Consider the following 12,026-nt stretch of genomic DNA (forward strand, 5'->3'; position numbering starts at 1 on the left):
CCTATGTATTATCATTGTATCCTTTAAACTGCTAGAAGAAAACATTTATTTCATAAAAAAATCAAACTTCATTTGATATGAGGAATAATGAATAAATTGTTAATTGCAAAATTACTTTCTCTCAAGAGGTAGTATGAAATTTGAGGAGCAAGCTATCATCAATAAATTGCTTTAAGTAATTTGAACTAGACAGAATTTCTCAAACTCTTAGTGATAAGTTGGTATTGTAGACTACAAAAAAGCAATTTATTTCAAAAACTTTAGGTAATTATAGATCTCAGGCTATGTTAGATGCAGAAATAATTTTTCTGCACAGTACATAAGTAGCATAAACCTGTCATATGGAAAAATTTGATATTGTATAGTAACCTTTTAAAAAATATTTTTGTTTTCTTAATGAAATTAACCACAGAAAAAAATGTGAAAATTTATATAATACTGAATTTCATGCATGGTGCTTTGGGCTACAGAGAAAAGTCCCTTTAGCCGCCTATTTTTTAGGTAAGAGAGGTAATTAATTCTTAAAAGCTAAATCTGCCAGGAAATCCTTCTAAAATTGATTCTGAATAATGATCTACACACTTTCATCCTTAGTGTCTGGACATGACTGGCAGCATCTCTGAACTTTGCATTTACTGCAAGACAGCCTAACTCATTTTCCAAACTTTTACCTTTCCTCTCCTCTATTAAGGACTAGGTCAACACTTTCTTTAACAAGCCTACAAAGCACATCCTCAAAAAGAGTCCTTAATATAAAATTATATTTACTCATTGTTAATTCAACTAAATTCAAAACTAAAAACCAAGTTAATGAGGCATAATATTTTAAGAGTGTCAGACTGAGAACACAAAAATTACATTTTATGTAGCATGTGTGTTAGCTGATTACCTATATTTAGATAATAAACTTGAGAGTTTGGTGATGACATACATTAATGTAAATCATATCTCCATGTATATATCACATTGAAATAGATCACATTTTTTATTATGTACTTGTTATTTAAGCTATAATAATGATGACTTCTCTCCTTTTGTTCTCAACTTTTCATTCTCTTTTCTTCATTTATCTTCTCTTCTCCTCCTGAACAATTTCAACATTTGCTGTTGTGTTAGTCACTCAGTCATATCTCACTGTAGCCTGCCAGGCTCCGCTGTCCATGGAATTCTCTAGGCAAGGGTACTGGAGTAGTTTGCTGTTCCCATCTCCAGGGGATCTTTCTGACCCAGGGATCGAAGTCAGGTCTCCCATATTGCAGGCAGATTCTTTATCATCTGAGCCACCAGGGAAAGCCCAGTTTCAACATAAATCCATTCAACGGTGCAGATAGACACAAGCATGTATGTCAGAAGTTAGGGATGAGGCATCTGATGGCTTGAAACTGGGAATTAGAATCTAAACAAGATGAAGGTGAAATCCATGCTGGGGGCTATTTAGCATAGGAAGTCAGAGCTCATATGGGAATGATTCAGAACAGAAGTCACAATCTAAGCAGACTGGAGAGAAAACCTGCATAGTGGGGTGGTTGTAGCCTAAGCAGGGTGATGGAGACACTTTGGGGGGATAAAATTGATATTGGAGAAGGGAGATTCACAGAGAGATTGATTAAAAGAGCAAATGTATTATGAATGAGGGCTCTAGGTATATCACTTTCAGGGTGATATAGTTACATATATGAAAAGAGAGAAAACAGTTTAAAATCTGTACTATTGTGCTATAATTGGAAGTATAGATCTAAGCTCATGGTTTGAAATATACAGAGAAATAAATACAGGTATAAATTGCTGTGTGTATGCATAGTTCTTTGCAGTGATAGAATATAGGAGTAGCAACACTATCACAGTGATGTGTATCTCTAACATCTGGGTGTTTTGAATTCTAAAGAACATAAACAGGGGCAAAAATTTCTCTTTTGAAAATGACTGACTGAGTGGCTGGGATGGGTAGACATAAGATGAACCTGAAGCATCTTTTTGTGCCAATCAATAAAGTGCTCAACAAACAATGGGGATGTGTCAAGAAGACATAGAAACAGGTTTGAATGTCTTCTTGTTGGCCAAATCTTGGTCAACTTAAGCATCAGAGTAAAATTTCAATAATGGTTTTAACCGGTTTAATATCTACCCATGAATCAACACAGATACAAATAAATCAATGGATAACTAAAATTTGAAAGAGAAGCAGGATATATCAAATGACACTGATAATGGGTAAAAATGAGGGAGATCTTAAAAGAGGAAAGAAGGTATATATGTTTTCAAAAATGGAAGAGTGACTACAAATTCTAAAATTAATATTAAAACTATTACAGAAACTTTTCCCAATGCTATATTAATAGTGAAGTGAAACTTGTTCAGTCGTATCCGACTCTTTGTGACCCATGAACTATATGGTTGTGGTGGTTTAGTCGCTAGGTTGTATCAGACTCTTGTGACCCCATGGACTATAGCCTGCCAGGCTCCGCTGTTCATGGGATTCTCCAGGCAAGAATACTGGACTGGGTTGCCATTTCCTTCTCCAGGGGATCTTCCCAACCCACGGATGGAACCCAGGTCTCCCTTATTGAAGGAGGATTCTTTACCAGCTGAGCCACAAGGGAAGCCCAAGAATACTGGAGTGGGTAGCCTACCCCTTCTCCAGCATATCTTCCATCCCTGGAATTGAACTGCGGTATCCTGCATTGCAGGCAGATTCTTTTCCGACTGAGCTATCAGAGAAGCCGACACATTAACAGTATTATTAATCAAATATTTTGTGTCAGGAACTGTGGTTAAATTTATGTATAACTTTATCCTGTGAAACAACAGAAGAGATTACAGTTACCACCATCTCGCTCATCTGTAAAGATGAGGAAAGTGAGGGCAGAAATTGAAGTACTTATATAATAAGTACATTATATAATGTATATTATATACATTATACATTACATGGTTTACTGTGCTCTATTGTATTGTTTTGTATCTCAAAAACATCATTTGTAGCTTCTAGCTACTCCTTTGTGCTCTATTGTAAGCATATACCAGCTGAGAGGTTCTCTATTTGTAAATTGCCTTTTTTAAACCTTTCTTAGAATATTGAGGAATGCAAATAAGTCTGGGTAAAGAAAACCACCTATGTCTAATGTCATTATTATAGTAAAACCTATGTTTGAGGTTTTTATTTTTTAGAGTTCCTGGTTTGACTTAATATATGACTGGATTGGGAAATTGCAAAGTGATTTATAACATATTTTATTGCATTTGATTCTCCATGAATAACTCAGCACAAGTGTTATTTTTGCTGATAAGAACCCTTTATATTTTTCTATTCCCTAATCTGGGAAAACATTGTTGAATATATTGAAAAAAATACTTTAAAATCTCAAAATACATTTCCCTATGCAAAGTATGTAAAAACTCTAAATCTTTATGTACTGTGGTTAAAAGTAATAACCACCTAAGGTAGACATGTGGATGTTACTATTCTAATATTTCTGGTATATATTGTAACCTCTTCTAACATTTACTTTCTATTAAATTAAACTTTATCAGCAATGTAATTTGAATATTATTTATTTTAATATTATTTGTGTATGACATGTGAACTCGATTTCTGTTGTGTTTACTTGTGATTTGTATGGAAGAACTAAATGCCTGGTAAAGTAGTATTTATTCAAAATAGGAAGAAAAATGTAATAGCAGATGACAGAAAAACTTCATCTAAATAATAAAGATCAGAAGAGTTTCCTCATGATGAGGTGATAAGTTTTAGTCATACTGAGACTATATGTCTTTCATGCTGTTTATGTCTAACAAGCTATAAGTGTGAACTTCTTGGATAGGTGAAGCAGGATTGAGTTGAAGGTGATAACAGTTCTGTGTTTATAAGATATTCATGATCAAGAAAGTGAGATGAATGTATTCTTAATCTTAAGATAATTCACTATATTGTAGTGTGCTTTAAGTCCTTTCATACAAAGAATACTGATTGGATCTTTTCAAGTAAATGTGTTAGTAAACCATTTGAACATGCAGTTACAAACCAAGTTTAATTTGAGAATAAATGGATACTTTTGTGTTTAGAAAAATTAGTAGCCACCTAAGGACCTTCCAGATTTCAAAGTCAAGAAGCTATGATACTCAGATTTTCCTCTAGATAATGAGATTTGATATGTTTTCTTTTAGACATTTTGGCATACATGTCATTTGCCAACAGTATGGGATAGATAGATGGGTATATAAATCAGCTTGCTAGAGCTACTAATATTGTAGGTATGCTTTAATATTCATTTCATACAAAGAATACTGATTCAATATCTATCTAATCTATCTATAATGAATTTTGTTGTTTCTACTCTCTGGTTGATATTGATGACATCTACAACTTCTTTGCATTTTAGCCATTTTAGTAAATGAATATCAGTGCCATATTGTAGTGTTAATTTGCATTTCACTGATGTCAAAGTTGAGCTTTTATTTATTGACTTCTTTCATATCATCATTTGTGAACTTTCTCCCTGAGTCATTTATCTATCTTTCTGTTGGACTGTCTACTTTTGAAAATAGGTTTATAATAGCTTTTGTTGTGGGCCTGAATATTTAGATCAACATTTCAATTAAATTTGAATACATTTAATTCCAATTATTTTCATTGTATTTATCAAAGCTCCCTGTATGATTATCTAACTGCCATATTTTTAAACATTAATAAGCATATAGTATTCCACATTAAATTGAATATACGTAATGATAAAAATCACTAAAATTGTTTCAAATGGCTTTTCCTTCAATTTTATCTGTGTAAATTATGACATGGACTAGATTATATCATAGAGCAGAGCCACTGCTAAATTGGCTATTTTCTCTTACAATTAAGCCAGATAATGTGTTGTAGATTGTAGAGGAGGATGATTGAATGTGAAATCAAGATTTCAGAGTTCCTGGACTAAGTAATCCCAGCAAGAATCCATGGTACTCAGATTTTCCTCTAGATAAATGAGTCTCTCTCTTTTTCTCTCTCTTTCACACGCACACACACACACACATACACATAATATATATGCTAAATATTTTTTCAAATATATATGCATATATTTAGGAGAGACTATATATAAACTATATCTGTAAAATTATAATATGTTAATTATAATAATGTAATTATATGATTATTACACACATATATGTATTTATATATGTGTATGTGTGTGGATATATATATATGTATGTAATTTCTCCCCTGAACTAAAACTTCAGGTATCCATCCTCCGGATACCCAGGATGCAACCCAGGATCCATGTTTAAAACAGAAATGTTGATTTTTTTTTCCTACTCTCCCATATCCTTTCTTTTTTTCTACATTAGCAATTCACACTTCCTCCCATTCCATTGCTTAAGACAGAACCCTGTCACTTATTCTGATTCTTCATTTTGACTGTATTTCTAAAATGAAGTTCTAAACTTCCCCAGTTTTCACCTTTTACATGACCATTGCTCTAGACTAAACAATATTCATCTCCACCAAGATTTTAGAGCTTTCTAACTGGTTTCTCTGATCTATAACATCTGCTCAATGTTCACCAGGTGACTGCAGTGGTCTTTCACAAAGTAAATCGTATCACATCACTTCTTTGCTTAAACTGTCCAGTAATGTCTTATTCCACTATAAATATGATCCAAATGCCTTCTGTCAACTGATCTGATTCACACTGCTGGACTTGGACCTCATCTCACTTAATCTGGACTAGTGGGATTGATTTACCTACCTCCTGAATTCTTGATACCAGATAATTTGTCACCAATGTAGCTTAAGTGACTCTTTTTTCCAGTTAGCCCCTCTGTTTCTATCTCCTCTATCAGAAAACCTAACTCCTTATTATTATTCCCTGATTTTGAGACCTTTATCTTTCCCTTCTTATTTTCTAGGCATCAGAAACAAGGCCGTTTACATTTTCTTTCAATTCCTGTTTCCATTTTGTTAAGGGCATTTATTTTTTGTTTGGTTCCCACTTTTGTCTTCTTTGTTGATTCTCTAGAGAAGGGAAATTTCCTCTTCATACCTAAATTGAACTTCCTCAGTGTTGCTTGTTTATTTCTATTTTTCTTATCTCAAAAATTTTGTGAAGAAATTTCTAGCCAATGATTCTATAAAATATCAACATTCTTGGTTTTAATTATATTGGGTGGATTTTAATTATAAAAACTTTTATATATTATATAAACAGTTCATTTGGATTTTTTACAACATCTTGGAAAACCTAAGTGAACTTTTTGGTCAACTAAATGTTTTGGTCTTGAGTTTTTAAGCAAAGCAAAATGCCTCTCTTCTTAGGGTGAACCTTTTTTCGTTGAAGATATTTTTCAAGCAGTTCAATTGCAGGAATCCAGTTTAAAGAAGTATACTTTCAAAATTCTTATATTGAATATGATTTTTAATTTTGATTATGATTCTGACCATAAACATCCAACTAAAACCTTACTGTGTAAAACTCAGACCTAATACAGTAGAAGGGCAATAAAGCTAAGTAAAAGTCAACTTTTAAAGGGTGTATTAATAATAGTTGTTAAGAAAAAGAGAAGATCAGATTTGCAATCAATTGGATTGGGCAAATATTTTCTCTGCATTGTAATCTAAAGATAACTTGTTTTTTAATGATTTAGTTTTATACTTATGAAATAAACAGAAAAAAAATTCTAAACTATCTCCCACTGTTTTAGGATCAAAGGGATACTGTATGTGGTATTTTATGCTTACAAAGGAGGCATCTTGGAATAAGAAAGGAAGGACATGAATCCCTATTCTGGTCCTTATTATAGGCATGACTTTATTAAGCTCTCCATGCCTCATTTTCTTGTTGCAAAAATATGAATAACTGTAATTTGATATCAGAGATTATAGTTTTATAAAATAGCATTTTACATGGCAGGGATTCAATAAATTATAGTTATAAAATATTACTTTAAGAACTTATAAACAACTATAGAATATAGCACTGATAATTGCTATCATTATTTCATTCAAGTGCTAAGATGGAAGTTACTCTAAAAGAGTATGATGCAGGATATGACACGCTTGGGGCTGACGCGCGGGGATGACCCAGAGAGATGTTGTGGGGAGGGGGGTGGGAGGGGGGTTCATGTTTGGGAACGCATGTACACCTGTGGTGGATTCATGTCAATCTATGCCAAAACCAATACAGAATTGTAAAGTAAAAATTAAAAATAAATAAATAAATTTTAAAAAAATAAAGTGATTAAGAAAAAAAAAAAAAGAGTATTGCTCATAAATAAGCAAAAACTGTTAATTATGGTTCAGCCTAATTTTTCTTCTTTTCATCTCATTCTTCTGTCTTGGGAAAAGATGTACATTTGTTTTATAACATATATTTCATTTTTTCATAACAATGACATTAAAATTGCTAATGATACTTATGACGCAGAAAAGTCCCTGCTCTGTTTTGAATATTGTGTAGTTCTGATTAATCTTGTCATAAGCAGAAGTAACAAACTTAAACACAGTACATACTAATGTTTAAAATGTATTGTTATAGTTCATGATAGAGTTCATGCCCTAATTTAGTTGTCTGGTTCTGCTTCTTATCAAAAAAGAATTACAACCGGAGTCAATAATAACTTTGCCTCAGTAAGTCTTACATTATTGGGTTGTATTAGAAATTTAAATCGGATTATTCCAGGAATACTTTGAGATAAAAGTAATTAAGAGACTACTAAGTATCAATATTTGTACAGAAACCTATAAGGATTAAAACTATTTAGTATTTATTATTGGTGCAACAATGGAAAAAAAATAGATAAATACAACATAAAAGGACATTTGGAAATAACACATACATGGTCTCTTTTTATATCTAAGTTGATTTACAATATAATCACTATGTTGTACAGGTGAGAATATATTATATTTTAAATCAACTATTCAATTAAAAAGACCATCCTTATTCCAATGCACTATGATGTCAATATTTGTATTTGTGTTCTTTTTGATAATAGTCATTCTGATAGATATGAAGTGATATCTCATTGTAGTTTTGATTTACATTTCTCTGATAATTAACAATATTGAGCATCTTCTCCCATCCCTGTTGGGCATTTTATATATTCTTTGGAAAAATGTTCATATCCTCTGCCCGTTTTTTGTCTTGTTTGTTTTTGACACTGAATTTTATGAGCTGTTTACATAATCTTAATATTAACCCCTTATCGGGTATATCATTTGAAAATATTTTCTTGCACTCCATAGGAGGTTGTCTTCTCATTTTGACTGTGGTTTCCTTTCATGCAAAAGCATTTAATTAAGTCATATTTGGTTATTTGTGCATTTGTTTCTTTTCCCTTTGGAGATGGATCTAAAACAAATATCGCTGACATAAATGTCAAAGTGTGTTCAACTAATGTTTTCTTCTAGGCATTGCATGATTTCATGTTTTACATTTAGGTTTAACCCATTTTGGATTTCTTTTTGTGTACGGTGTTAGAGAATGTTCTAATTTCATTCTTTTATATGTAGCTGTCTTGTTCTCTCAGCATTACTTACTTATTGATGATGCCGTTTATTCTGTATTGCATAGTTTTTCATTCTATGTTGTAGATTGACTACAAGTGCATTAGTTTATCTGATCTGTCAGTTCTATTCCATTGATCTATGTGTCTGTTTTTGTATCATGCTGTTTTGAATACTGTAGCTTTGTAGTATAAATCTGAAGTTTTAGGAGTGTGATACTGCTAACTTTGTTATTTTTCCTCAAGATGACTTTGGCAATACAAGTCTTGTGATTCCATATACATGCAAAGATTATTTGTTCTAGTTCTGTAGAAGATGTCATGGCTATTTTGGTAGAAATTACATTAAATCTGTAGATTTCAACCATGTCAATACTTATTAGAAGAACCTGGGATATCTTTCACTTGCTAGTATCATTTTCAAATTCTTTCATTAATGTTTTGTTTTTTAGAGTATAGGTTTTTACCTCCTTAATTAAGTTTATTCCTAGTTATTTTATTTTGATGTGATTTTAAATGGGGCTGTTTTCTTGCTTTCTCCTTCTGATAGTTAATGATTAGCATATAGAAAGTAATACATTTCTGTATATTAATCTTTTAGCCTTAAATGTTACTGAATTTATTAGTTCTCACTGTTTTTGGTGGGGTGACACTTTGGAATTATACATACATAGTATCATTTTATCTATATGAAATAACAGTTTCACTTTTTCACTTCAAATTCAGATGCAGTTTATTTCTTTTTTTTTTTGTTCATTTGATTGCTCTGTCTGGAACTTCTGATAAAATGTTAGATGGAAGTGGGAGAGTGAGCTTCCTGGTTTTGTAAGCTTTATAGGAAAAGCTTTAAAGCTTTTAACCATGAACCATGATTTTAACTTTGAGTTTGCCATAAATGGCCTTTATTGTGTTAATAATGTTCACTCTATACTCATTAATTTGATGACAATATTTATAATGAATGTTTGTTGAATTTTGTGAGAATATTTTATGTGTTTATTGCAATGTGATTATATCCTTATTTTGTTTAATGTAGTATATTATGTCAATTAATTTGTGGGTATTGAAGTATCCTTGCATCTCTGAAATAAATTCTACTTGATCATGATGTTTGATCCATTTTATGTATTGTTGCATTTGATTTGCTGATGTCTTGATGAATGCATCTATATTATATTGGCTTGTATTGTTGTCATTACTGTCTTTGATAGTTTTAGTATCAGTTTTGGCCTCAGAATGAATTTGGGAATGTTCCATTTTCTTCTGTTTTTTAGAAAACTTTGAAAAGGATATGTAGTAGCTCTTCTTTATGTTTGGTAGGATTGCTCAGGTCCTGGGCTTTTGATTGATCAGGGTTATTAAATTATAAATTCAATTCCACTGTTAGTGATAATTTATTCAAATTCTCTCTTCCTTCCTTATTCATTCTTAGATGGTTGTATGCTTCTAGAAATTAGTTCATTTCTTCTAGGTAGTCCAAATTTTTGCTATGTAACTGTTCTTAGTATCCTCTTATGAATTTTTTTTTTTTTTGTATCTCTATGATATTGGTTGTTATTTCTTCTCTCTCATTTATTATTGTGGGTTTTTTTCAGGTCCTTTCTCTTTTTTCCTTGATGAGCACATCTAAGGAAATACCAGTTTTGCTTATCTTAAAAACAGCTCTTGGTTTCATTGATATGTTCTCTCTTTTTATTTATTTATTTTTCTAAATTATCTCTCTAATCTTTTATTATTTTCTTCATTCAGCTTCCTCTGGGCTTTAATTGTTTTTCTTTTTCTAGTTTCTTTATATGGCAGGTTAGAGTGTTTTAGATTTTTGTTGTTTCATGAGTTGGGCCTGTATTTTTATGAACTTCCATCTTAGACTTGCTTTTGCTTAGTACCATAGATTTTGGAAAGTTGTGTTTCCTTTTTCATTTGTCTCTAGACATACAACATCAACACACTGAAGAATGAAAGCCATATTATCATTTCAATCAGTTCAGTTCAGTCTCTCAGTCGTGTCTGACTCTTTGTGACCCTGTGGACTGCAGCATGCCAGGCTCCCTTGTCCATCACCAACTCCTGGAGCTTACTCAAACTCATGTCCATCATGTCGGTGAGGCCATCCCACCATCTCATCCTCTGTTGTCTCCTACTCCCACCTTCAATCTTTCCCAGCATCAGGGTCTTTTCCAATGAGTTTGTTCTTTGCATCAGGTTGCCAAAGTATTGGAATTTCAGCTTCAGCATCAGTCCTTCCAATGAATATTCAGGACTGGCTTCCTTTAGGATTGACTGGTTGGATCTCCTTGCAGTCCAAGGGACTCTCATCTCAATAGATGTATCTCAGCCCCAAGGATCCTATATCCTCAGGTTTGATGCAGGATACAGGATGCTTGGGGCTGGTGCACTGGGGTGACCCAGAGGGATGGTATGGGGAGGGAGGTGGGCAGGGGGTTCAGGACTGGGAACACGTGGACACCTGTGGTGGATTCATGTTGATGTATGGCAAAACCAATACAATATTGTAAAGTAATTAGCCTCTAATTAAAATAAATGAATTTAAATTTAAAAAAATAGATGTATCTCAATAGATGTAGAAAAAGTTCTTAAAAAAATCAACACTATTTGATTTAAAACCCTCTAGAAAGTGACCATAGAGGGAATGACTCTCAACATAATAAAGACCATAAATGATCAACCAAAGCTAACATCATGCTTAACCCTGAAAAGCTAAAAATAGTTCCTCTAAGATCAGGAACAAAAGAAGGACGTCCAGTCTCACCACTTTTATTTACCATGTGTTTGTCTTTACTAGTGGGTTTTCCTCTTTCTTTTACTTGTTCTTGTAGCTTTTTATTTTCCACTTAGAGAAGGTACTTTAATATTTATTTTAGGGTAGGTTTATTATTGATAAACTATTATAGTTTTTCTTGTCTGAGAAGTTCTTTATCTTTCCATTATTTCTAAATGATAATACTTATGGATAGAGTATCCTAGGTTGCAAACTTTCCTTTTCAATACTTTATATTTCCTTCTAGTATGTTTTTTTCATTTCAGTTATCATATTATTCAGCTCTGACTGGCTCACTCTTCTCTCTTTCTGTTTTGCAGTTCTTTATTAAAATTTCTCACTGTATTCATTCCTTTGTTCTTCTCAACAGAAATTCCTCATTCTTCTTTTTTTCCTTTAGTTTGCCTGTTTGTATGAAATTAAGAGAAACAGTTACCTAACTTGGTGCTTTTGAACTATGGTGTTGGAGAAGACTCTTGAGAGTCCCTTTGACTGCAAGGAGATCCAACCAGACGATTCTGAAGGAGATCAGCCCTGCGATTTCTTTGGAAGGAATGATGCTAAAGCTGAAACTCCAGTACTTTGGCCACCTCATGCGAAGAGTTGACTCATTGGAAAAGACTCTGATGCTGGGAGGGATTGAGGGTAGGAGGAGAAGGGGACGACAGAGGATGAGATGGCTGGATGGCATCACTGACTCGGTGGATGTGAGTCTGAGTGAACTCTGAGAGTTGGTAATGGACAGGGAGGC

This window comes from Oryx dammah, unplaced genomic scaffold (assembly GCF_014754425.2).
Source record: "Oryx dammah isolate SB20612 unplaced genomic scaffold, SCBI_Odam_1.1 HiC_scaffold_11050, whole genome shotgun sequence".
Taxonomy (NCBI): domain Eukaryota; kingdom Metazoa; phylum Chordata; class Mammalia; order Artiodactyla; family Bovidae; genus Oryx; species Oryx dammah.